General features: G+C 42.6%; 1 protein-coding gene across 1 annotated transcript in view; it reads left to right on the forward strand.

Annotated features, from left to right (window-relative positions):
- The first annotated feature begins 2069 nt into the window (after window positions 1-2069).
- Window positions 2070-26883, forward strand: part of DDR2 (discoidin domain receptor tyrosine kinase 2) — a 158987-nt gene continuing 134173 nt past the window's right edge. The window contains exons 1-2 of the mRNA XM_046681098.1: window positions 2070-2238; window positions 23726-23873. The gene's annotated coding sequence lies outside the window, so the exon portion shown is untranslated. The remainder of the gene's footprint in view (window positions 2239-23725; window positions 23874-26883) is intronic.

Here is a 26883-nt window from a genome sequence, read left to right on the forward strand (position 1 = left end):
TCACGGCCTCAGCCCAGCTGATGAGTAGTGTAGGTCTGTGCTTAAGATCCGAACCCATGAACCCAAGATGCTGAAGTGGAGCACAGAACTCAACCACTACGCCACAGGGCCAGCCCCTTTAGTACATTCTTTATGGTAATGCCAACGAGGTAAAATCCTACAGACCTGGACATTTGGGGAGGATTCTAGGACTCTCTCTATAACCAGATGTCCGTAGTTGTCTCAGGCAAGCATCCAGTAACATGCCTGACAAATGCTCGATATATATTTATTGAGTTGGCTGAGTGTTTTAGCCTTAGTCAGCCTCAGACCTGACTTCAGAGTTTCTGAGTTATTTAAAGAGTCTTGTTAATAGGTTTATCTCTGTACTGTCTCTTCTCTTTGTAAAATAACCCTGGTTCTAGTTTTTTCTCTTAGGTCTTATTTTCTACCTTTAATCATCTCCACGGCTGCCCTCTGGACAGTCTCCAAGTTCTCTGTGTCCACTTTGAGGTGTGAAGCACAGATTCCAAAGGCCACTTTCTGACTGAGCTGAAGGGCCTTTAGGGACCTAACCCTGACAGCTTGGCTCTTCACGGCTGTCCAAATTGGAGGTTTCCTCGCCTCCCTGGTCCTCTTTTGAAGTATCTCCTGATCCAAACTTGCTCTGAAAGCGTCCCTCCATGAGCCCTTTCCACTCTCCTTTTCCTGTTTGCTCCACCTCTCTTCTTGCTCATCTTGAAGGCTGTGCAATCCCAGATTGCCTGCCAAAGTGCAAGCAGAGAAACGATGGTGATGGCTAAGGAGCCCGGAGGAAGGAAGGCTCTTTACGAGGAGGCTGTCTCTCAAAGGTGCGTTAGGTCTTCTTCACCTCTCTTTTGCTCTCTCCCTTCCTCCGTGGATCCTCTAAACCTTGAGTCTCTGCTTGCCTTACATTCTCTGTACTCACAGAGGATCAGGACCTCCAGGGCAACCTGAGCCTGTCCTTGGTCAGAAATGATCCAGGCTCCAAAGGGTTAAGGTCGGGAGCCTTGATGGATGGAGAGGATTATTAGTTACCATTTAGAGGGCCAAGGAAGGGTTCCTCCCTGTTTCCTACACTCCTTTTTCATAGGATCTCTGGCCATGGCCGTGGATAGGAAAAAAAATAAAAAGAGTGGGCTGGCCCCATGGCCGAGTGGTTAAGTTCGTGCATTCCGCTTCAGTGGCCCAGAGTTTCACCGGTTTGGATCTTGGGCGCAGACATGACACCGCACCTCACGCCATGCTGAGGTAGCATCCCACATAGCACAACCAGAAGGACCTACAATTAGAATATATAACTATGTACTGGGGGGCTTTGGGGAGAAGAAGAAGAAGAAGAAAAAAGAAGAAGATTGGCAACAGATCTTAGCTCAGGTGCCAATCTTAAAAAAAAAAAAGCAGAAGAAAAAGGAAAAAAAGTTTTCAAAGTAATTTAGAAAGTTCTTGTAAACGCTTGTGTTTTCATTTAGCAGCATGAATCCAGGACAGCAACAGACCTTGAGAGGCAGCAACCAACAGGGAATTGAGTGGAAAAAAAATAGAAATCCTAGACTCTCCAAGTGTCCAGCTTTTTGGTGGGGGAGGTAGAGAGGAGGAAGGGATTAAATCAAATCTTTGTGGGGAGGGCTCAGCTCTGGGCTTTCATGGATAAAACACTAAAGCTTCAATTGGAAGAGAATCCAAACCTTAAGTTGCGCTTATAGCTTTAGCTCAAGTAAGAAAAATGAGGTGGGGGGGGGGTCTCAGGGTGGGGACCAAGTCTTAGATGGAGCGGGAGGACTTGGGGATGGATACACTGGGGAATAAGGCGGAAGAGAGCTATGTCTTTAAGTCTGTCCTATGGTTATACATATTTTTTTCTTCTATGAATGGGTTTTGCTGTAAATTATAGCTTTGCTCGTGGTCCCTTGGGTCAAAAGAAATAGATTCTAAACAGAAAACAGCTCTGATTGGTGACTTTCCTTCTTCCCTCCCCAACCCCCTTCCTAATTGAAACCAAATGTGCAATATATTGGATGCTGGGATCCCTGGCGCTTTCCCAGGAATCCTCAGAATGTGAGGTTTCTCTCAAAGGCATCTTGCATCAGCCTGTGGATGTATGCCTACCACCGGGCTCCTTCACCGGCAAAGTGGAAAAAGAAGCGTTTCACAACAAATTCTTCCTTTTGGGTTGGGGGAACGCAGTGGATTATAGCTCTGTTTTCTTCCTTCAAAACTGTGCACTCCTGGATGAACGTAAGTTATGTGTTTTTCTTCCTTCAATTTTTTTTTCTTTTCCGAAAATGAAAGCTCTGAATATACTTTTCCTGGTGTCTCAGGAAAAGTTTTAAAAAGGAGGCAGAAGGGAATTTCAAGTCAGGAGAGGAAGGGAAGGGATTGGGGCACCATAGACTCGAGAAATCCAAGATCTCATATTTTTGGGGGGCTGGATTTATGTTACGGAGGGAGAATAAAGAGCATTAAGAACCAAAGAAGACTGAAGCAAAGTAAAGGAGTCCTCGCAGCTGCAAGATATGGTAAACAGCGTTAGCAGAGTTGAAATCGTTGGCAGGCCAGACAGGCCGATTGCAGAGCTGATTTTGGGATGGAGAAACTAGAGCAGGGAGCTAAGTTTTGGGGCATTTAGCAGTGGTGTTTGAGCGTCCTGAGTTTTGGAGAGGGCAACTTTTTACATTTTGGTTTTTTCAGGGGAGTTCCTGACTTCATTGTGAGAAGGGCAACTTTGGATGAGGTTTGGGGTGGCCAGGCAGGGGGCTGGGTGGGTCGAGCATTTTTCAGTTGGAGACGAGGAAATACAGCTGCCCAGCCTCATCCTCCCCGCCTCGCTGGCCTGGGGCGCCTCTCCCTTTGTTGCCGAATGACTTGGGACTGTTTGCAGTTGGGACCTCTCAGCCCTGGCCAAGGTTCGAGAGTCCCATCCAAGGGGAAAGAGAATTTTTCCAAGTGGCTGAAACTCCCAGGCCAGCCATTTGAGGCGAGAGTTCGCACTGTTCAAGCCAGTAGGGGTTCAGCACCATTTTGCTGACTGCTTGCCTTCTGCATCCTTTCCCTGGGGGAACACAGAGGGAGAGTTCTGAAAGAGCCTTGGAGATCTTGTCTGATCCGCTCATTTCACAGAGGTTGGGAATGATAGAAGGGGGACTGACATGTTCAGGGTCACACAGTGAGTTAGTAGTGGGGCTGACAGTGAAATTGAGGTTCTGTTTACTGCTCATCCAGTGCTCTTTCCACTCCATACCTTGCGCTCATGGTCCCTCTTAAGGCCATATATCTACTTTCATGTTCATTTCACGGCTGAGATAATAGAGGCTGTTTAATTAACAAGTAACCAGGAGGAAGTTGGTTATCAGCAAGAGAGGATGATGCTAATGGTGGTTCACCAGCTAAGGGTACCTATGGTTATGTTCGGTTGTGTGTATGGAAATAAAAAAAGCTATCATCTGAGTATTTACTATGCACCAAGCTCCATGCTCAGAACTTTACGTACATTATTTGATTGAATCCTCAAAGTTCTTAAGGCATTCTTCCTATTTTATAGATAAGAATTTTAAGACTTCGAGAAGGGAAAGGAGTTGTTCAAGGAAATGCCCCTAGTAAGTCTGAAACTCACGTATGTCTGATTTGAAAAGCTGTGCTGTGAATCACTCTGCAATAATACTCCCCCCCAACACACACACATTTGATTACTTTTCGAGTCAGATTCCACGTTTCCCTCGGTGACCAGGAGGCGAAGGTGTCAGGCGAGAGGAGCCGCCGGGAGTCTCTCTTGGAGTCTGCTTCTGTGCTTGGACGATGTCAGAAAGGGGCTGAGAACGAGGGCATCTCCATGCGCTAATTCTGAGTGCTTGGTATAGCCTTCCCTTTGTTATGCAAAGAGCCTGGGATTTAGAGTCAGAAGATCCAGGTTCGAGTTCTGGCTCTACCTTTTACTACTTGGCAAAGTTGCTTTACCTTTCTGCACCTCGACCTCTGTATTGATAACGCAGGGATAACAGCAATACTCTTTGGTATTATGGCTTTAAGAGACATTGTGCATGAATGTGTCCTGAAGGCTATGAAGGGCTTAACCACATCAGTTTGTCTGATGACGATCACTGAACGCTGGAGTGTAACGTGAGGCGGCCTCTGCTATGTGGGGTCTGGCAAGCAGTGCTGATGCCGGCAGGAGGGCCATTGTGTTTGGCTGTGTGTGAAACTCTGAAATGGGTAGCTTCAGCCTCAGTGCCCATCTCTTTTGAATGGAAGCAATTCCTCGTCACAGAGAATATTCCTGGGTTTTCTATCTGAAACTTGCCTCTGGTGGCCTAGCGGGGCTATGATTCCTTGTCTCAAGAAAGCAGCGGAGGCTGTACGACATCATGTTGTTCAAGCATCCTCTGCTTGGGTCTTCTTCATCTCTGAACAAGAAGGGTTTAGTCAGGATCAGTCCACTGGTTTCTCCTCAAAGGAGACTGGCTGTGGAGGAGCTTCATATCTAGCTGAGGATGGATCCTTGACCCAGGACCTCCTGGTCACCAGCAGGCACATTTCACCCTGTCCTTTACCTCATGTGTCCTCTTCTGTGCTTGTAGTTAGAAGGAATGCAGCTGTTCCTGGGGGGCAGGGGTGGGGGGCCAGCAGGCAGTGGGGAGGCCCCTGCCTCTGCTGCTGGCTAAGATCTGTCTACTTTATAAACACTAAAGGTAGGGGAAGTTTGAAAGGTGTTTCCAGAATCTTTTACTTAGAATACTCAAATTGAAACTCCCAACAGTATCCATGTCTGTGAGACTATAGAAAATATATATATTGGTCTCTGCCCCCAGGTCACAGGACAGAGATTCTAAAATCCTCGTAATTTCCTAAGTGATAAGAGCAGTAGGAGCATCTTTTCTTCTAATCTCTGGTCTTTGACTCCAGTTCCTGACAGAGAGCTCTTAAATCCCTCAAAATTTCCTGGGTGATAGCAGTGTCTTTTGTTTTAATAAGGTCACTCTGGGTGGACTCCCAGATGGGGGCTCGTCACCAGAAAGACCAAACCATGATTAGAAGCTTGGAATTTTCAGCCCCACCTCCCATCTTCCAGGAAGGGGAAGGGGTTTGGGGACTGACCTAATGATTGATCACGCCTAGGTGATGAAGCTTCTATGAAAATTCCAAAAGTATGGGACTTGGGGAGTTTCCAGGTTGGTGAACACATCTATGAGCTGGGAGGGTGGCACACCCCCAACTCCACAGGGACAGAAGCTCCTGCACTTGGGACCCTTCCAGACCTTGCCCTATGTGTCTCCTCATCTGGCTGTCCATCTGTATCCTTTATTATATAATAAACCAGTAAATCTACGTGTTTCCCTGAGTTCTGTGAGCTGTTCTAGAAAATGGGTGAATCCAAGGAAGGGGTTGTGGGAACCTCTGATTTGTATCCAAGTCAGACAAAAGTTGTGGGTAACCTGGAAACTCACTACTTGTGGTTGGTGTCTGCACTAAAGGGACAGTTTTGTGGCACTGAGCTGTTAACCTGTGGGTGGGGTCTGCCCCAACTCTGGGCAGTTAGTGTCAGAATTGCTTGGTGTGGAAAACCCACACATCTGTTGTCAGAAATATTGTGAGCGTGTGAGTAGAATAAAACTGAGTTTTTCCTAGACAACGTCCAAGCACAGAGTGGGAGTGTCGTCTGAAGGAGCCTCACCGTCTCCCCACTTTCCCCTAGCTTCTCTGTTAACTCACTGCTTTCTTCCCTTTTTATATAGTCACTTTGCAGACTTTGTCAGATGAATTATCTATCACATGTAATGAATCTAGTCAGACCTTTCCATGTGACTGCATTTTTAATAGACACACTAAAAAATTAGTGGCCTCGCCCCATATATTAATGTCACACCATTTTAAATTAGCGTTAACTCTCAGACACTCTTCCCAAGTTCCTTTGTAAGATCCACTTTCAGGCACTTTACTTCACCCACCCCTCAAACACACCGCCCAAACGCACATCTCACAGGCATCCAGAAAGCTAACACCCGTCTAAAAACAGACCTCCACAGACATGCTGAGGTCTTGTGCCAGCTGACATAAGTGCTGACCTGTCTGCAGCGCAGACACACTGGACTCTTTGTGCCCCTTGACCTGTTTGAAGCTGTGTAACATACGAAGCAACTCTCTCCCAACAATGACCACTCAGTCCAGATAGATGTCCACCATCCCCAGGCATCCGGAGCTTCTCTGAATTCAGCAACCATCCACGAAGGCTGTCACCAGTAAATTAGAAAGCTTGGGTAGGACTTGAGGATCTCCAGATCAGTTACACAAGGATGTCTTCAGGTGGGGGGGGGTGGGAATCAGTCCTTTGAAGCGTTCCCCATGTGATTCTAATGTGAACCTCCACTGATAAATCTCCACGTTTGTTGCCTCAGCCATTCTTTAGCATGGAGTAAGGGCAGGCTTGGGAGAGAAACCAACCATGGTCACATCGCCTCCCCCATTGTCTTGCAGAGAATTTAACTGTCAGCGCTCCCCTCCTCTGGTTGGCTTACCTCCCTTTTCTGGCTGGCTTCTCTGAGCATGGTTGAGACCTCCTCACGATGTACACAACCTCCCTTTCGCCCTTAAGTGACAGCTTGTCCAGGCCTCAGACTCTTTCCAATATGAAGTCAGACTGACCTGGCTTCCAATCCTTGCTTTATACTCACTGGCCATGTGACCTTGGGCAACTGCTTAAGCTCTCTAAGTCTCAGTTTCCTACTTTGTAAAATAAGGATTATAATTCCCATCTAATAGTTATTACAGATGCAACTTGTGAGTACTTAGTGTATTTTTAGCATGTAGTTAATAAATGATGTCGATAATGATTTTTTTTTTTTTGCTGAGGAAGACTCATCCCAAGCTAACAGCTGTGCCAATCCTCTTCTATTTTTTCAGTATGTGGGCCACCAGCACAACATGGCTGCTAACAGAGCAGTGTAGGTCCAAGCCCAGGAACTGAACCTAGGCTGCAGAAGCGGAGTGCGTTGAACTTAAGGCCACCGGGGCTGGCCTGATGATGATTATTGTTATTACTAGTTCAGCACTGTTGCTTTGGCTACCCTTGTTCAACCGCATAGCACCAGCCCAAGTATTTTCCCATAGCCCATTCCTCAGTCCAACAACATTCTTCCTCGCCAACAACATTCACCCACCAAAGTCCACTTCTGCCAAGAATACTCCCCAAAGTGCTTTCACAGTGGAAAGGACATGGGTTTAAATTCTGGCTCTGCCATCAATTACTAGCCCTGTAACCTTGGACAAGATATTTAACCTCTCCAAGTCTCATTTTTCTCATCTCATAGGTTTGTGACAAAAAATAGGTACTATTAGATATGCAAAGGAGCCAGCATAAAGCCTCATACATAAATGTGGTCTGAATAAGTGAGTTCCCAGTAAATCTTAACTCTCTTACTTTTTTCTGATGGAATCTTTGATACTTTATTGTCTAAATATCCAAGTCTCTCCCTGTTTTCGCCATTCTGCTACATTTCTCAGGAGTTTTTAACCTGTTTCTCTCCCTGGTTGTTCTGGGATTCCTTGACAATTCTCCTTTATTTTATTTGGCTTAATTCTATTTAGCAAGCATTTATTGACTGCCAACTAGTGTTAAGACATTCTGCTTAACATTTTCTAATAACAATAGCTTAATAAAGGAACTGAGATGACCAGATGCCTTGTCTGGGGATATTCACCAGGACACCAATCACCTAATGGCTAAAGTGATGGTCTCTAAACTTTCTCCATCTCTTTTAATTTTATTTGCACACATTTGGATATGTTATGATTGAGCCTGTGTTACTCAGATATGATTTGGCTGAAAATAATTCTATTCTTATTTTGATTTCCTTTCTTATTTTTGCTTTCTGTCCTTCCTGTTTTGCATAGAACTATTTGATATTTCCAAGTTTCGGTAATTCTCCAAGCAATGGAGATCCCAGAATTTGGCAGGTCATCTACTTATTAGCTGGAATCTCATTTTGGCCTTGAAGCACTAAAAAGGTTAGATTTGAGCCAGCCCAAGTATCACTGGGGCCTGGAAGAGCAATGAAAAGACAGAGAAGTTCTAAAATGGGTTTAGACTTACCCCCAAGCTCCTGGGTTCAGCTGGGCTTCCGCTGGGAATTGGGCATTGTCTATGATGGATTCACTCATTCAACTGTCTTGTGGCTTGTGTTTTGTGGCTAGAGAGACCCCAAAGAAATGTTTGAGGACACCCTTCTACCTACTGCTCAGAGGTTAATGCTCCATGCTCCATGCTCCATGGAGTGGGTGTGAGGGAGACAGCGTGTGAAGAATAGAGCCTTGTGTGCAAACGGTAGTGAGAAGAACAAGTAGTAAGATTTTGGTCCCAGCACCATCATTTTCTAGATTTTGGACCTCGGAGAAGTCTTTCTTCATTGGGTCTCAGTTTCCTGTCTCCCTCATGAGTTTCTGTGCCCTCCTTTTGGGTTCAGATAAGATAATGTGCAGGAAACTGTAAACTGTGAAGCTCTGTGCCGATGAAGATGGGACATTTCATAGGTAGCTAATCCAGCAAAATTCACTGTGCACAAGATTGTCTGTAGGGTCTTAATGGCTTAGACAGCCAAAAATAAATTGAGATGGGAGATGGATTAAAAAGGAGGACAAATAGTCCAGTGTCTTTTCTGCATTTTTTCATTTTAAGTTTTGAACACTATGAATTCAGAAAACATGAAACAATTAAAATATCAGTGAACTCTCATGTCTAAGATAAGCAGTTTCTCACTGATTTTATTTTTTCACTCCAAAGGTCCTGATTTTTTTTTTTAATCGCAAGGCATGTTTTTTTCCACTATGAATTTCATGACATCTTGGTAAACTCTGTCATAATTTTGTTTTTGCTGAACTCATTTCTTCATTTCTCAGCAAATGGTTATCGGGTGCCTGCTCTCTGCCAGGTAACTATTATAGGTTTTAGTGATCAAGAAAACCAGCAAGATTATAGATGTTTATGATCATTCATCACTTTAGACAGTCATTACTTTAGGTTCTGGAGAGCATAATATGAAATTGGCTGGACAAAACTCACTTTGGAAAATCGGTAACCAGGATTGGGTTAATAAGGTTTTGCTTTTTAAATTTTAAGTGTAATTCAAAAAAGTTCCTGTATGATGGTTGTCAGCAGAGCCAGTCATTGTACAAAAAATAAGACCCAAAGTTTACTATTTTATTTTTCATAATTTCTTTTTTCAAATTAATAGACTTTATATTTTAGAGCAGCTTTAGCTTTACAGAAAAATAGAGCAGAAAGTACAGAGAGGTCCCATGCACCTCTTCTCCTTTTTGCCTATAGTTTCCCTATTAGCATCTTGTATTAGCATTATATTTTATTTTTTTATCAATTACTCAATATGTATTTATTAAACATCCATTGTATGTTCTCTACTAACTATGGGAGTAAGAAAGAATAAATCATATTTCTGCCTCTCAAATTGTTTGTAATGTTGCATATCTACAGTTTGGAGCCTCTTACTCGTTAAAAAAATTTGTTGTGCAGTTAGCGCCTGCCTAACTTGGTGGTAAGGTTAGCACAATGCCTGGACATAGCTTGTTGCTGTTACGCCATTGAGTCAATACTGACTCCTACTGACCCTGTGTACAGCAGAGCAGAACCCTGCCTGGTCTTTTTGCACCATCCTCTCACCTTCTGCTGCTGTATCAGACAATGCTCTGCTGCTATTCATAGGGTTTTCGTGGCCAATTTGTTTTGGAAGTAGGTGGCCAGGTCCTTCTTCCTAGTCAATCTTAGTCTAGAAGCTCTGCTGAAACCTGCCCACCATGGGTGACTTTGCTGATGTTTGAAATACTGTTGGTATAACTTTCAGCATCACAGTAACAAGCAGCCACCACAATATGACAACCGACAGAGGGTTGGTGTGGTTCCCTGACCAGGAAACCAACCCAGGCTGTGGTGGTGAGAACACTGAATCTTAACCACTAGACCACCAGAGCTGGTTCTGGACAGAGTAGACATTCAATAAATACCTGTTAATTATATGAACAAATGAAAATGAAGGATTGCGAATTAGAGGACATAATCCCTGTCCTTAAGAGCTTGAGAAACAACAGACACATATGACAGTGATTAAAGAAAATTTCAAAAATAGATAAAATGTTATTGGATCCCTGAAAAAGGAGACAGTGGTATAGGCAAATAAGGGAAAAAAGCAATCACTGACAGACCCATTTTCCTCACTGGGCTTGTATTCCTGACTTTATCATCAGCATTGTCTTTGTTGCTGTGGTCTTTGCATTATCATCTTAACTATGGCTATCATTCTATGTCTAAATCCAGGCACTAAAAAATGAACTCCCCCATCCTCATGATGGTTGCATGCGCGCATATGTGTGTGTGTGATTTTGGTAGTTTTCAAGTGCCACCACACCGATGCATGCCAGTTACACTGCTCACTGGGAGTAGAACAAATTGCTCCGTGGGCTCCATGGAAAACAAGATCACAACTTGGAAGTCCTCATGGGAGCCATACCAGCAAAATGCCTTGTAGGACTGTAATTTCCCGGAGATACAAATAACTTAGAGGAGGGGTGAGGGTTACAAAGGCTGCCGGGACTTGTCCTTCAGGATGTACACTCTTGAGATTCTGGGGAACAATTTGATCTAAAGAAGAGGGTGGTGGGAGTTAAATTCATTCCAGAGCAGCTAATTGTTCCTCAGGTAGAAGTTCGAATTTTAGAACATGTACATTATATAGAGTTTTAAAATTGAGATTATAAGGTTAAAATAACATAAAAGGAAATTAGAAATAAATTCTGATCCCAATAAAAATTCCAGTAAGTTATTTTGTGGCTACTGACAAACTGATTCTAAAGTTTATATGGAGAGACGAAAGATCCAGAGTCGCCAGCTCAATATTGAAGGAGAAGAACAAAGTTAGAGAACTGATATTACCCAATTTCAAGACTTACTATAAAGTTACAGTAATCAAGACAATGTGGTATCAGTGAAAGAATAGACAAACAGATCAATGGAACAGAATCGAGAGCCCAGAAACAGATCCATATAAAAATAGTCAACCGATCGTAGACAAAGGAGCAAAGGCGATGCAATGGGGCAAAGATAGTCTTTTCAGCAAATGGTGCTGGAACAACTGGACATTCACATGAAAAAAAAATCTAAAAAAATAAGTGGACTTTATGTCCTTCATAAGAATTAAATCAAAATGAGTCATGAACCTAAATGCAAAACGCGAAACTAAATTAAACTCCTGGGAGATAATACAGAAGAAAGTCTACATGACTGTGAGTATGGAGATGCCTTTTCAACACCAAAGCCATGATCCTTGAAAGAAAAAAATTGATAAGCTGGGCTTCATTAGAATTAAAAACTTCTACTGTGTAAAACAGTATCAAGACAATGAGAGTAGAAGCCATAGATGGGGAGAAAATATTTGCAAAAGACACATCTGATAAAGGACTGTTATCTACAATATGCAAAGAACTCTTAAAATTCAACAATAAGAAAATGAACAACTGATTAAAAATTCGGCAAAACAGAGAGCTGACCAAATATGATATACAGATGGCAAGTAAACATATGAAATGATGTTCAACAATATATGTCATTAGGGAATTGCAAACTAAAACAATGAGTCAACGCCATACACCTATTAGAATGCTCAAAATCCAGAACACTGACAGGACCAAATGCTGGTGCTGATATGGGGCAACAAGACTCATTCATTGCTGGTGGGAATGCAAAATGGTATAGCTACTTTGGAAGATAGTTTGGCAGTTTTCTACAAAACTGAACATGCTCTAACCATATGATCCAGAAGTCATGCTCCACAGTATTTACCCAAATGAATTGAAAACTTATGTCCACACAAAAACTTGCACACAGATGTCTATGATGTTTATGGAAGCTTTATTCATACCTGTCAAAACTTTGAAGCTACCAAGACGTCCTTCAGTAGGCGAATGCATAAATAAATTGGTACATCCAGATAATGGAGTATGATTCAGCACTAAAATTAGCTATCGAGCCATAGAAAGACATGGAGGAAACGTAAATGTATATTACCAAGTGATAGAAGCCAATCCGAAAAGGCTACATACTGTACGATTCCAACCAAACGACATTCTGGAAAAGGCAAAACTATGGAGACAGTAAAATATCAGTGGTTGCCGGGGGTTGGGGAGCGGCGAAGGCTGAATAGGCAGAGCAGAGAGGATTTTTAAGGCAGTGATGAAACTATTCTGTATGATACTGTATCGGTGGATACATGTCATCATAAATTTGTCCAAATCCGTAGAATGTACAACACCAAGAGTGAACCCTAATGTGAACTATGCACTCTGGGTGATAATGATGTCACTGTAAGTTCTCCACTTGTAACAAATGTAACACCGCAGCGTGGGATGTCGATAGCGAGGGAGGTTGTGAGCACGTGTGTGGGGGCGTATCGGAACTCCCTACTTTCAGCTCAATTTTGCTGTTAAACGAAAGCTGCTCTAAAAAGTAAAATCCCCAAATCCAAAATTCCCAACACTCTGATTTCGTCTTGGCTATTTCTTTCTTATTTGAAGGTAGACTTTGTAATATAGCTATAATAATGGGCATTTATATTTAAAAATTACTAATTTTGTTTTTCAGATAAGTATGGCTTTAATAATATCATTTTATTTAACAAAGCTAATGGAAGCAGAAACTTTTAAAATTGTTGAGAAAATCTAATTCAATAGATTAATAGCAGATACTTGGGAACTCTGCTGTATTATTCAAATTATAATAACTGTCACTTAAGAGAATAGTCGTTTAAGTCCTTTTAACTAATGCAACATATAACCGTTCTCACTTAAAATCACAGTATGGTAGAAAGAGTGATGGGCCAAGGGTGAATAGGGTGAGATTTTAATTTTAACTTTGCCACCTACTAGTAGTTGAACTTTGTGCAACTATAATTTTAACCTATCAGCACTTCTATTTTCTCATCTGTAAAGGGCAATGTAAAATTTCTACATTTGCCAGTTGAATTATGCTAATCACTGTCCATACCAGCACCTTCATATCCACATATCCACTTTCACAGCTAAGTCTTAAATCACTGGTCTAAGCTCTCATTTGAGTTGGGCAGGGTTAGGGCAAAGAGAAGTCTGGCAAAGGTCTTCGCCGGTTAAATAGGAAACAAAGAGCTTGACACCTTAAAAATGGCTCCATATTTGTTACCTGCAGGCCGTATGTAACAAATGAGTCCTGGTTTCAAGTGAAATGATGCATGTGAAAACCCTGGACACACTTACAGCGTTGCTTTACCTAAAAGTGTTTAAGGCACTAGCAGGGGTACCTCTAATATCGTTTGCAAATAAGGTGATATTTGGTTCCATGAAAGTATTGAAATAGTCATAATGAAAAAATACAGGAACTTTATTGAATGTTCTTACACTTAATGCTAGATTTTGTGATTGTTTTTTATAACAAAGTCTGTGGTGGGGGTGGGAAGGTGTTTGGAACCTCTAAAGGTCCTAATCCAGCCCTTTGTAGGAACATAAGCTATTGTCGCCCACAACTTTTCCTGAATTTACTCAGCCACAGTTCCCTAGAGCTAGTGGGAGGAGTACTATGATGCTATTCAAAAATACGTTCAAATCCATCCTTTGGATGAAGAGGTTATTATAGTTACCATTGCATGACTCGGCAATAGGCATTAGGGAAAAATATACACCCCACTGATCACGGGGTGTTAAAACACCTTCTTGTGTACAAATGAGGGTTAGACGAAAGTGACGACAAAACACTGAAGTAAACGCGTGTAATGACAAAAAGTAAATGACAAAACACGTCATTTCCTTTTATCAGAACTCAATAATTCCTGCCGTCACCATTAACAACACTTCTTAAGGCCAGGTAAATGGCTTCAAGGGTAAGGCAAATGGCTTTCCACATTCAAAGAAGTACTCCCTTGACTCTCCCTCGAATAATAGCTTTGCTAAGGCTGAGAGGTAGGGCGCCTTGGGAAGCTACTGAAGCGGCTGTGGAGGCCGTGTAGAATAGACATGCTGCGGGGGTGGCTTCAGTTATGGGTTTCTGAAGGGCTGCGCAGATTCTCTGCTGCCTGGCCTTGGTGAAAAGGCAGGGGCGGGCTTTTCCAAGGGAGACAGAAAAGACTCAACTTCCCTCAGGGTTATCTAATTTGATGTTACTCCAACCAAAACAATATATGGACCTATTTTATAGGGAAAATTTTTTCAGTTCCTTAGGATGATTGATTATCTGGACATTATTAAAACATGTACACATAAAATTAGGTATACACTTAAATTAGGATCCAGGATCCAGTTTTCACATGTGTGTGTGTCTGTGTGTGTGTGTGTGTGTCTGTGTGTGTGTTGGGGGGAGTTTCCCACATAACACCAAGCAGTTCTTGGAACATCAGCTGGGTGTCCTACAATTCAACTCAATTCTGACACTACATACCCAGAGATAGCATCAGATTCCACAGATCAAGGGTTCAGTCCTACAATAGTGTCCTCCTCCAACCCCCCTGTCCCCTGCAGCCACCAGCTGCAAGTCCAGGCTGTTACCTGTGCTTCTGACCAACAACCTACAGCCTGGAGGTTCCCACAACTCCCTCTTGGACTTCAGATGCTGGTTGAAATTCCAGGTTGTTAGCTGTATTTCTGACCAGCTGGCCATAGATCAGAGGTTCCCATGACCCCCTTCTTGGGCTCAATTAATTTGCTTGATTAGCTCACAGAACTCAGAGAAACATTTTACTTACTAGATCATTGGTTTATTATAAAAGGATGTGACTCAGGAACAGCCAGAAGGAAGAGACGAATAGGGCAAGGTATGGGGAAAGGGTACGGAGTTTCCATGCCCTCTCCAGGTGCGTCTCTCTTAGGGCCTCTGTGCATTCATCAACCCAGGAGCTCTCTGAACCCTATCCTTTTGGGTTTTTATGGAGACTTCATTACACAGACATGACTGATTAAATCACTGGCCATTGGTGATTGATTCAACCTTCAGCCCCTTTCCTCTCCCCAGAGGTGTGGGCTGGGACTGAAAATTCTAGCCCTCTAATCACATGATTGGTTTCCCCTGGCAACCAGCCCCCATGCTTAGGTGGGGTCCAGAAGTCACCTCATTAACCTAACAGGAGGCAACTTTATGGCTCTCACAGGAAATTCCAAGGCTTTTGGGAGCTCTGTGAGCTGGGACCTGTGTACAAAGACCAAATATATATGAAAAATATATTTCGGTCATCTGAATGATCAAATATATCCTTCTTTATAAATCACAGTATTGCAACACTTCTTATGCTTTAGTTCTTCTGCAATATAAAGCCAAAACAAATTTATAAATGAAATTAAACATAACTATAAACTCAATAAGAAAACTAAAAACATTAATATGTCAGATGATGTGGTTTGTTGAAACTAATCAGTAGTGTGGAGGTTAACGATAGACAGAGTGGACCCATGCTGCCTCAGGACCTGGTCTATGTTTAATCTGGGTCTGTTATTTAAAGGTAATTAACACTCACACAGAAAATGTCTATTGGTGTAAGTATGCTAAACAAAGTGTTATTCATCGCCTCAAGGGTTTACAAGTTTAGGAAAATCAGATCTTACACTTAATCAAACCTCTGCTAGCAGGCAATGGTCAAATGTGAGTTTAATGAGGTATCATTTAATCATTTGTTAAACTGTCTATTCACTTGAAGATAAGGTTAGCATTGTGGTGGGGTTGAAATTGCTACTAAACGGGTATCTAATCCAATTACTAATAGATCTGGGGATAGAATCATTCTGCTTTGTGTGTTTATGCCTCGGTTTCGGCTTATAAACTGGTAGGTGTTGGTTGTGTAAAGAGACAGAGCCGGCACCAGCATGAACGTGGCATTGACCTCTGGCTGAGCAGATCCCACTGCCCGATGCCGGGTGATGACTCAGCTCTCCCACCGTTTTCTCTCTTTCTAGATTTGTTCTTGACTCGATCTGGCTTTCATTTGGCATTTGTACAATTGTAAGCACAAATGAAAAGGCAGGCACTGAAATTCTGTGATAGCACTTGGTTACCACTAGGATTAACAGTTTCAAATTAGAGAACTGAAGATATAAAATTTTAAAAATTCTGGAAATATGTTGTGGACCACAGGAATACATTTACACTTGGAGACACGCTGCTTTAAAACTAAATTCAGATGCCATTTTTTTCAGGAAAATTTTTCTAATCTGCCCTTTTTCTTTTAAATTTCATTAACAATTAAAAGTAACAATCAGGATGACTTCAGAGTGATGAGTGTTCATTGTACCAAAATTTATGTTAAGCAATTTATATATATTATCTCAATGAAACCTTATAATAATTGTGTAAAGTGGGAATTTTTCATATTTTCTATATGAGGTCACATGATACTAAAAGAGGGTCAATCATATAGCAAGAAAGTGGCAAGAACTGGAATTTGAACCTAGGTCTTTCACATTGCAACACCTAACTTTTTACCGCTGCTTTGTTACTCTCCTTGTGCCTCCATGATACCTTGTGAATATCTCTTTTATCGCAAGCAGGCACCACTGTTTTATAGTTATCTCCTTATATGCCTGCCTCTTCCATTAGGCGAGTGGGTCTCAAACTTTAGCATGCATCAGAATCACCTCCAGCGCTTTTTAACAATGCAGATCCCAGGCTCCACTCAAGTCTTGGTAAATAAGAAATTTTCTGTGCAATGTGCGGGGAACCTGTATTTTTTTTAACAATCTCCCTCCGGTGATTCTTTTTCAGTAGTTTCTCTGATCCTGTTTTCAGTAAAACTGCATTTGACTGTGGATGCCTCAAGGATGGTTTTTTTTTTTTTTGGGTGAGGAAGATTGGCCCTGAGTTAACATCTGTACCAATTTTCCTCTATTTTATGTGGGACACCACCACAGCATGGCTTGACAAGCAGTACTAGGTCCACACCCGGGGTCTGAACCTGTGAATCCTGGGCCACTGAAGTGGAGTACGCAAACTTAACTACTACTACGTGGGCCAGCCCCAAGGACAGTGACTGTTTTTTATCCGCCTTCATATCTCTAGGACTTGCTCACTAAATGTTTGTCAAATAATTCAAAGAATGAATGAAGGAGGGAACAATTGTCAATAGAGAATATGTTCTTGGGAAGAACACTTTTTTGGCCAGACCCTTGGAAAATTTAGAGATACATGTTTAAATATCATTTAATATACTTAGTCTAGACTCTCTTTCCTGGAGGCCAAGTATGGCAAGGAGCCTACAAAGGTGGCAGAAAGCACAGCTCTGTCCATAAGAAAAAAAATGAAAACTCCAGGATGTGATAGAATCAATCTTCTTCCCTTTTTCTAAAACTAAAGTCAATTGAACTAGAAAGTCTTAAATGCCTTTGAGGCCCAGAAAGGGGTTAGTTTCCTAGCGTTTTGTAGATGTGGCATTTTCTGCTTAATTCGTAGTTCTGAGGTCAATGTGGATTCATTCCTTTATTCAGCAAGAGTGTTTTTGAGTACTTATTAGTGCCTTGAATGTGATAAGGCACAATCTTTTCTCTTCCTGAGTTTACCATCAGTTAGAAAATTCAGGAAACAGTAAAGGAGCAATAGGAGTGAATGTGGGGCTAGTTGCTCAGTGTGCAAGTGGAGAGAGCACAGAAGGGTTTGCACAGTCAGGGGAGAGGGGCTGGATGCTAGAAGCTGAGTAAGAATGGGATGGAATTGGATAGGCAGGAAGCAAGGAGCAGGAAGAGCAGAGGCTTGGCAGTCAGCCTGCTTATGACCGGCCGGCTCAGTTACCAGGGAGGACATGAGCCTGGGGTGGTGGGAAATTTCCACTGGGGAGCCCAGAGAAATAGCATGGAACAGATGTGTTTTATTACATTAAGGAGCACTTTGGATGTTGTGGAGTTGTGAACGCTTTCCTTTATGTTAAAGCAGGTGAAGTGTTGTTTTAAGGAGATTCATGTGACTGCAGCATGTAAGGTAAACTGCAGGAGAGAAGGAGGTAAGTCAGGGAGACGCATTAGAAGGTGCTCTCGGTCATCCAGATGTGAAGTGATCAGGTTTGGACCAGGGTGTGGAGTGAGCAAGGACAAGACTGGAGAGGCTGTGGGAGTAACTTGTAGGACACTGACGGGATACTATTGCTGCTAATGGTGGGGCAGAAGCACAGTGAAACTCACATGCTAGCTGACATGGAGTGTGTGAGTACGTGGAAACCCATTTTCCCGCAAGAACTCTCAGTTGCAGACTAGTGACTTAAGCTTATAACCAGGATCCCAAGTCAAAAGTTCTCAGACAGCTGTTTCACCGTTTGTTGTTGGAAGAGCAAATGGCTCTGGAAGAGACTAGGACTATTTGTTGTTTCTCTTTCCTCCTCTGTCTCTCGTCACTTTCCCCACCCGGTTCTCACAGTGAGGACCTCTCCGTATTGACACTTCTGCTTGGGACTCACAAGGAAAATCTTTCTAATTAGATGAAAGTGGTGTCTCGCAAAGAACAATCCCTGGAAACCTGTGGGTTTTTAAATAGATAACAACAGAGACAGGGCAAGGGCCGGAATTCTGTGATCAAATAAGTTTGGGAAAAATTCTTAGAGAATTAAACAGGTTTCTTCATTGCGGGACTTCCTAAGGTCTTTGACTGTCCAAGAGCGGGGTAACTTATAGTACTCCACAAACATTTTGGACCATGGAGCTCTTTTTAAAAGAAGCATCTTGAGGGGAGAGGGTTGCATGGCATAGATTCTGAGAAATTAGAGACTAGAGAGTTTGGCTTAAAAATAAGTCTCTTGCACTAAAGGTTGGTAGTATAATGGGAAGAAACAAGAGGTTGGAATTTTGGTGAGGGTTCTACTTTTTTTTTTTTTTTTTTTTACAGATTGGCACCTGAGCTAACATCTATTGCCAATCTTCTTCATTTTGTTTTTTTTTCTTTCTTCTTCTCCCCAAAGCCCCCCCAGAACATTGTTGTATGTTCTAGTTGTAGGACCTTCTGGTTGTGCTATGTGGGATGCCGCCTCAGCATGGTTTGATGAGCAGTGCTAGGTCCGTGCCCAGGATCTGAACCTGCGAAACACTGGGCTGCCAAAGCAGAGCGTGGGAACTTAACCACTCAGCCACAGGGCCAGCCCCAGAGTTCTACTTCTAACTGGTCATCTGCTCATTGAACTTCCCTGGGTCTGTTTTCACAGACATTACACTAATACTAGATGAATTCTTAAGTTCTTTCAACTCCAAAAGGCTGTGATCATGTGCGTATTCAGACAAGGAAAATAATCTGTGATTTTTCTATTCTGTAATAACACTGGTGGTTGAGACAGTGGTGGGGAAAGTGAGGGCAGAGAGACAGTGACAACAAGACGAATAAGATGTGGTTTGAACCCTTGAGCTGATTATATGGTTGGGCACAGTGACAGTGCTGGACTGATGTCACAGAAATAAATGAAGTTTCTAGTTTGCTCTCAGGCTTCTCTGAATCCAGCTGTGTCCTACGGTGCACATGCAACTCTCCCAGTTGCTAAGGCAATACCAATTCCCACTGGTCACTTAATCCATCTAGTCTTAGTTTTGCTACTAAGCAGTGTGAAGCCTTAGATAAATCAGTTAAGCCTCTAAGTCTGGGTTTTCCTCATCTGTGAAATAAGGGAGTTAAGATTAGATCAGGGACTCCCAATATTTTGCGTGGAGGAACCATTTTTGTTTTCCTGGGTCCTACCCAGATCCTTTCTTCTTCTACCCACTCAATGCAGGTGAGCTCCAAGGTCCTGTCTTCAGTTTCCCTCTCTTCCTTCTTCCCAGATCATCTCAATTGCTTCAGCCTTCAGTTACCGCCTTTGTGTATTTGATATTCAGATACGTATCTCTCACACCAAACTCTCTCTTGAGTGCCAGACACAAATTTCTACGTCTCTGCTCAATGTGTTTACCTGTTCCGATTGTAGGGAAAGCAAATTCCTTGTGTTCAAAACCCAGCTCACCATCTTCCCTTACAAACCAATTCCTCTTCTAGTTTTCTTGGAACTCATTAATAATAATGTGGTCCTGGGCACGTGCAGGCTGGAAACTCAGGCTCTGTGACTCCTCCTTCTGCCTTGCTCTAGCCAGTCACTGGTCAACCCTCAATGCTCTCCATGCTATTCTTACACCTCCACGTTATTTCTTTTCCGTTCCCGATGTCGTTTTTCTAGGTCAGGCTGTAACTGGTCACTCTGCTCTGTCTCTCCTCTAAAGCATTCCACATCCCAGGGTAAGCCTTATAGGGCCTCTCTGAACCTGCCAGCCCTCCCTTCCAAAGCTTTTCCTGAGTCACTTCTGCTCACTCCTTGCCAGTGCCCATAGCCTCAACGATCTTCCAGCTTTATCTTCAGTTACTGAGATGTTCCTGTCCTCCAGCCACTATTTATTGATCTCCTCATTCCATAACTTGCCTATTCAAATTGTACCCTTTTCTTACACTTTCGTGTTCATTTTTTCTACCTGACAAAAATTCCAGTTGTATTTCCAGAGTCAGCTCAGATGATGCCTCCTTCCTCCTTCAACAGGTCTTCCCTGAGCACTCCACTGGCTAGATTTCTCCTTCTTTTAGCACGTTAGTCTTTTCTATCTTATTATCCCACCAACGCAAGTGAATAGTTATATTCATTATATCTTTTTTGAGCCCAAGGAACATGTTTTCTTCATCTTTAGCACCTATAGCACCTGATATCTTCTGGAAGCTAGAAACTTCATTGGATAAATTAGTATTGAATTATTAATCTGGTATTGAAAATAATAATCCATAAAATGAAACAATCTACTAATCTTAATCTAATCAAATACTGATAAAATAGATGATCTACAAATCCAAAACTAAGAAAATCTGGGTTTTAGTGTCCTTCCATTCTACTTTTATGTCTAGTTTAGGGATGATTTTCTGAAGAATTTTGATTTTAGTTATAATATTGTGTTAGTGAACTAATTAGCTGAGAGCTGAGGATAATTTGTCTCTCTTATGAGACCATCTCTGTGAAGCCGGCTGGCCTTGCTAAGTCATGACAGGGCTGGTATCCTTTCCAGCTGGAGCATCAGATGACGACATGGTTGAAAACCTGGGCTTTGGAGTAAGGCAGACCTGGTTTTGAATTCTGACCCTGTCCTTGTTAGCCCTGGTACCTTGGGGGAATTTACTTAATGTCTCCAAACCTTAGTTTCCTCATCTGCAAATGGAGGTCATAATACATCTGTCCCGTAATTGTTGTAGATGCAGGTTCTACTGCTAGGAATTACTCAGAAGGATATCTCTCTGTCCTCATCCTCTCCTGGGGGGCTCCCCCAAACCTGGTGGATTTTCTCTAGGTTCTGTGGACCAACAAATGCAAACCACACTGGCCTATGTAATTTCAGAGGCAGATAGAAAGTTGAAACAGAAATGCAGGGACTGTTGGTGCCCATTTTCCTGGCCTGATGAGGAAGAAAGGAAGAAAGTAGACCTGTGCCTCTAATTTTGAATTGGACAGACGAAAAACATCTCAAGAAACTCCTTTTTGTTGGAAAAAAAAATCTTCTACCATCTTCTCTGCCCCAGTCTTTTTTTTTTTCTCCTTTATCTCCCCAAACCCCTCCCCATACATAGTTATATATCTTAGTTGCAGGTCCCTCTAGTTGTGGGATGTGGGACTCCACCTCAATGTGGCCTGATGAGTGGTGCCATGTCCGCCCGTGGATCCGAACCCTGGGCCGCCACAGTGGAGCACGCGAACTTAACCACTCGGCCACGGAGCCGGCCCCTCCCCAGTCTTCTACATCTCCAGACTTCCTAAAAGACTAGACCACGGGGGTCCCCTGAAAAGCCAGCTCAGTCCGGGACATACCAGTCTCATATCTTATTTCCATTCATAGAGCAATAAAGAGAAGTAGCTAAGAATTACTGAGCATTGAGCACCCACTATGTGGTAGGCACGTTTTATATGTAGTTACAATTATTCTTCTTAATAACGTTGTGAGGTAGGTGTTATTATCTCTGTTTTACAAGGAAGTAGAAGCCAAGTAACTCCCAAGATTAAACAGCTAGTAAATCTCCGAGTGAGAAAGTGAACCCAGATGGTCTGCATACATTTTAGCATTTGAAGCCTGCAATGTAATTGGACCAAATTAGCCGTATGAGGTGAAGGTTTCCTTTTGGTGAGGGGTTTTCTATGTCAGGGAAATTGTGATCTAACAGGGTTAACCTTTGCCATCTTAGTCCTACAGGCAAATAATTTGCAGAAATACAGTTTGGGGACACTTGGACCCTGATCCTCCTTTCTTCTTCCACAGTGAGGTGACACTCATGATAGCAAGTGTTTCAAGAGAGGCTGATGTTGGTAAACATTCCTGTAAAAATAGGCCGAGAGATTGTTAATATAAGTTTGTCTGGAATGGTGAGGTGAGTCCCAAGTATAAAAGGGCCGTAGTATAGCGCAAGTCTGAATATTTTCCCAAATGTGAAGACTTCAGTTGCATGCCTTGTTAGGAACCTAGAAGCCAAGGGAAAGCTGTACTAGTATAGGTGACGTCTGTTCTTGCTCTGTGTGGCCACTTTATTCCCTTTAAGTTCTGTATCCTTCCCTGAAGAAACTGGCAATTTACAGTAGCTGTTCAGCAACCCGCGTGAACACTGTGGCACTAGATAGAGTTGTAAGTCGCTACATCCATTCAGCGAAATGCAGCAGATCTGTGGGAAGGAATGACATAACTACACGTGCTAAAATGCAGCTACCCCAGCACGTACAGCCATGCACCGCATAATGACGTTTCAGCCAGTGACAGACCGCATGTACAACAGTGGTCCCATAAGATTAGGACCACATAGCCTATGTGTGTAGTGGGCTATACCCTCTAGGTTTGTGTAAGTACACACTGTAATGTTCGCACAACAACAAAATTGCCTTACGACCCATGTCTCCGAACATATCCCTGTTGTTAAGCGATGCATGACTCTATAACAGAAAACCCAAGGTGAAATGTATAGTGTGCTAATACTTGATTCTTTTTAATTAAAAAAAACTATACATCCATATGCTTTTATAGATGTGTAGGATGGTTCTAGAAGACTACTCAGGTATCTGATAACTAGTTGCGTCTGAAGAAGGGAATGACAGTCTGAGGTGGAAGAGAACCTAACTTTTGGTCGTGTGGAGCAGTGGTTCCAGTGTTGTCTGGAGATCCCTGAGAGTTCTTGAGACCCTTTCAGGGGACCCACAAGATCAAAACTCTTGTCCTACTAGTACCAAGATATTTTTGCTTTTTTGACTCTCATTCTCGAATGAAAGTATGGTGGAGTTTGCTGGAGGTTAGATACATGTCACGTTGCAACAAATTGAATCCAGAAGCAGATTTGAGAGTCTGTGTTTGATTAAGCCAGATATCAAAGAGGTTTTTAAAAATGTGAAACAATGTCACTCTTCTAAGTATTTTTTGAAAGTAGTTATTTTTATAAAGAAATATTATTTGTTAACATGCAACTATTGTTTCAAAGAATTAATAAATTTAAAATTCTCCATTTTAATTTCTAAATCAATAAATATCAACAGGTACTCCCCAGTAAACAAAATCTCTTTGAGGTCCTCCGGGATTTCTCAAACTCCTTCAGTGCCTGGGGTACTTGAGAGACTTCTGTTTGAGAATTGTGCACAGGAATGTCAAGTGGGAAAGAAAATGTGAATGAAGCAAAAGTTTGTAATGAAATATTGCTTTTCCCTTTTTCCCCTCCATAAAGGGAGATCTACAACTGGTCTGGAGTTCAATGCTCTAGAAAGTTCCAAGGCTTGTGGCCTGAAGCAAAGACGCTACAATAATTGAAGAGAAACAGAGCCCAGCTGTTCTTGAGGATCTCGTTCCTCAGAGAATGTTCTGCAGCCGTTGATGTAAGTAGGACCAGTCATTGAAGCTCTGTCAGCACATGAGATTGGGGGTGATGGCAGGAGGGGGAACAACCTGCTCCCCATGTCGCTCCCCTGGAGTCCCTCACTTACCCTGGCTGGTGTCACAGGGAGAGTTGAACATGTGCATTCTGTGTCCAAAGTTGATGTCAAATGAGAAGATCCTGTATTTGATTGTATTGGAAACCTGATGTTGAATGTCAGCTTATTTTGCACACTTCACTGATCCAGTTATGGCCACCCAGATTAGAGACCAGTCTTGGGGTGTCTTGGCTAAGGGTGTCTTCTCTGAGTGACCCAGGATGTCTAGGCCTGCCCTATCCCTGTAGGAGCCATCAGAATCTCTGGGGTTCCTGGATCAATCTGGGTCTCTTCTAATATTGCAACTTCATTTATTAATTTTTTTATGAGTTGCCTTCTTCCGGCAATAATTTGAGGTGGCTTAGAGAAAAATAATACTTAATAGGACTACGAAAACCAGGGTAATAGAACCAGAGTCCTGTAATAAGTTTTGGGAGAGCTAAATGTACACGAAAACCTAGCCCAAGGATGCTTATTGCAGATAAGTGCAACATTTAGTTCTGAGATTCAAGGCAAGAAAGGAAGCATGACACACTGCATAGCTTTCATGAGGAAACTAGGAAGCGCTTGCACACGTCAAGGTGGTCTGCTGTAGGGGAATTTTGGTCTCAAGGGGACTTCTCAGTTCATCCTTCAACAGCTCAAATCCCACCAACAAATCTAGAGCTGAAGCAATTCAGTGAGTCTGAGGCCTCCTCAGCCTGGAGCTCATGGAAGGCAGAAATTGTATCTCCTTCATGCCTGCACCTCCAGCATCTAATGCAGGGTCTGGCACGTGGAAGATGCTCAGGGAGAAGCCACTGACCTGACAGACTTATATCCCTCACAGCTTCTGTACAACTTGCTGAATAAATGGATGAGGGGGTAAATAATGTGGACCTGTGAGTTCTTGGGAGTGAAGGATGCGGGCAGGAGGGTAAAGTAGTGTTTTCTCAGATTCCCCAGGAGAATTCTTCTCACTGTCAACGTGCTCACTGGATTACACACTCCTTTCTGTTTATTATCTAGGGACCTACCCCGACCCCCAATTTTCCCCTAGCTTCTTTGTGGTGATAAAATATCTTGGATCTCCTTCCTCCCACAGATTGCCTTGAAACTAATTTCCTTTGCCTTCCTATCCTCCCTTCCTCCTCCCTTCCCTTCCTTCTCTCCCTTCAATAGACTTTTGATCCTGGAGATCTATGAGGTCTTAACTTGAGTCTTCATGGTGTACTTTTCAGAATGAATAATTCATTGCTACATTTAACCACTAACTAGAAGCTATTGCAGCTTTTCTCTATTACATGAGATTCCTCAAACATTATTTACCCGTGAATCATTCTGCTTTACCTTTCAAAATCTATCATTCTGGTCTTTTCTTCCCCTGCCACCCAAACTTAAATTACTATTTCCAGAAATTATTATTTCAATATCCAAGGCATGCGCTATATATAGCTTTGGCTTGTGAAGCCTAAACTGGGTGTCCCTTCCTACCCCCCCACCATGGTATTATGCCTAGAACTATCCCAAGGACTTTGGTTCCCTCAGAAAAGAGTCCCTCTGGTCTCTTCTGGTTTCTTCTGGTCACCAATTTGGCTTCCTCCTTTTCTGAGAATGAGGAGAGCAAGTATTTCAGTCTGTTTAGAGACTTAATGGGTCTCAGTTTCCTCTGTTTCTTATTAATAGGAAGACGAAGTAATTTAGCATCTAAACTGGAACACTTGTGAGGGAAAGGGGGAGTTATTAATACACTCTGGAACATGAGGTTTAATCTGTATGTATGGTCACCTACTTTCCAAAGATCTTTCATCTTTAATGAATACTGAGAGCAAAAGGTTAACAATAACCTTTGGAGATAAATTCCCCAAATTCTGTTCAGTTGTCTGTTTCGGGCCTAGGGGACTCTGGCATAGATTTCAAAGCATAGAGTGTTCTTAATAAGTAAACAGAGAGTCTGTCCCTTTGTGAATATTAGAGCTCCCAGTGGAGATGTCAAGATTGCCGCGGAACTGGTGGCCCATGTTTGTGAGACCAGCAGTGCAGCCAGCTGTCTTCCTCTGCCTTTCCTGCCCCTTCTCCCCCTCCTCTTTCACCTCCCCACTCTGCTCCCTGATCCTTTTCGCTCTCATTCTCTTTCTCTGCCTTCCACCTCCTCCTCCCTTTCGTTCCCTCCTGTTGTTCTGTTTTCTCTCCCCTTTTCCCTTTTTGTCTCCCTCCCATTCTCTGTTTCCTTCTCTCCATTTATCACTCACACTTTCTTCCTTTCCTTCTCTCTCCCAAAATGGCTCTTTCAACATTGTTGGAGGGCAGCTCAAAACACCAATGCTGCCAACATTAATTTCTCCTTTAAAGGAAAAGCTTGTATTTCCAACTATAACTTGGTTTTCCTTCGTGAGTGAGAAGCTATCTTTTTCCCATTGCAAGTGGTCTGTTTCTCATGAGTCTCTTTGATGAGAGGTTCTGGTTTCGTGTGTCCTGGAGAACACATTTTCTAGAGCGTGAAGACAGCATAGCCTGTGGTGTAGGAGGTGGGGGTGACAGTGGGGATGGGTGGAAGTTAGGGCTGTGACAGGAACAAACCTAGGAGATGTCTGCTTGTTACAGAATGGTTTATGGTTGAGATAAATGAGACGCTCTGATCATGTTGCTGCACAAATCTTATTGTCTGAGATTTTGAACGTTGGTTCTGCCAGGATAATTTTAGAAATGGCAAGATCAGGATCAGTGTCTAACGAATCAGAGAGCCATGGCTATTGTGGGTATGCCACTGCAGGAGAGGAGAGATCTATTAGAAACAGGAAAGAAGCCCTTCAAAAAGCAAGGAAGGTCAGGTGTGCCAAAAGTTGACTTAGACATTTCTGGATGAACAGGGCTCCAAAAGGTTCTGAAGAGCATAAGCTGAGAGCAGACTATGGTAATATGAAAAAGATATGTT

Source organism: Equus quagga, chromosome 13 (genome assembly GCF_021613505.1).
Source record: "Equus quagga isolate Etosha38 chromosome 13, UCLA_HA_Equagga_1.0, whole genome shotgun sequence".
NCBI classification, from domain to species: Eukaryota; Metazoa; Chordata; class Mammalia; order Perissodactyla; family Equidae; genus Equus; species Equus quagga.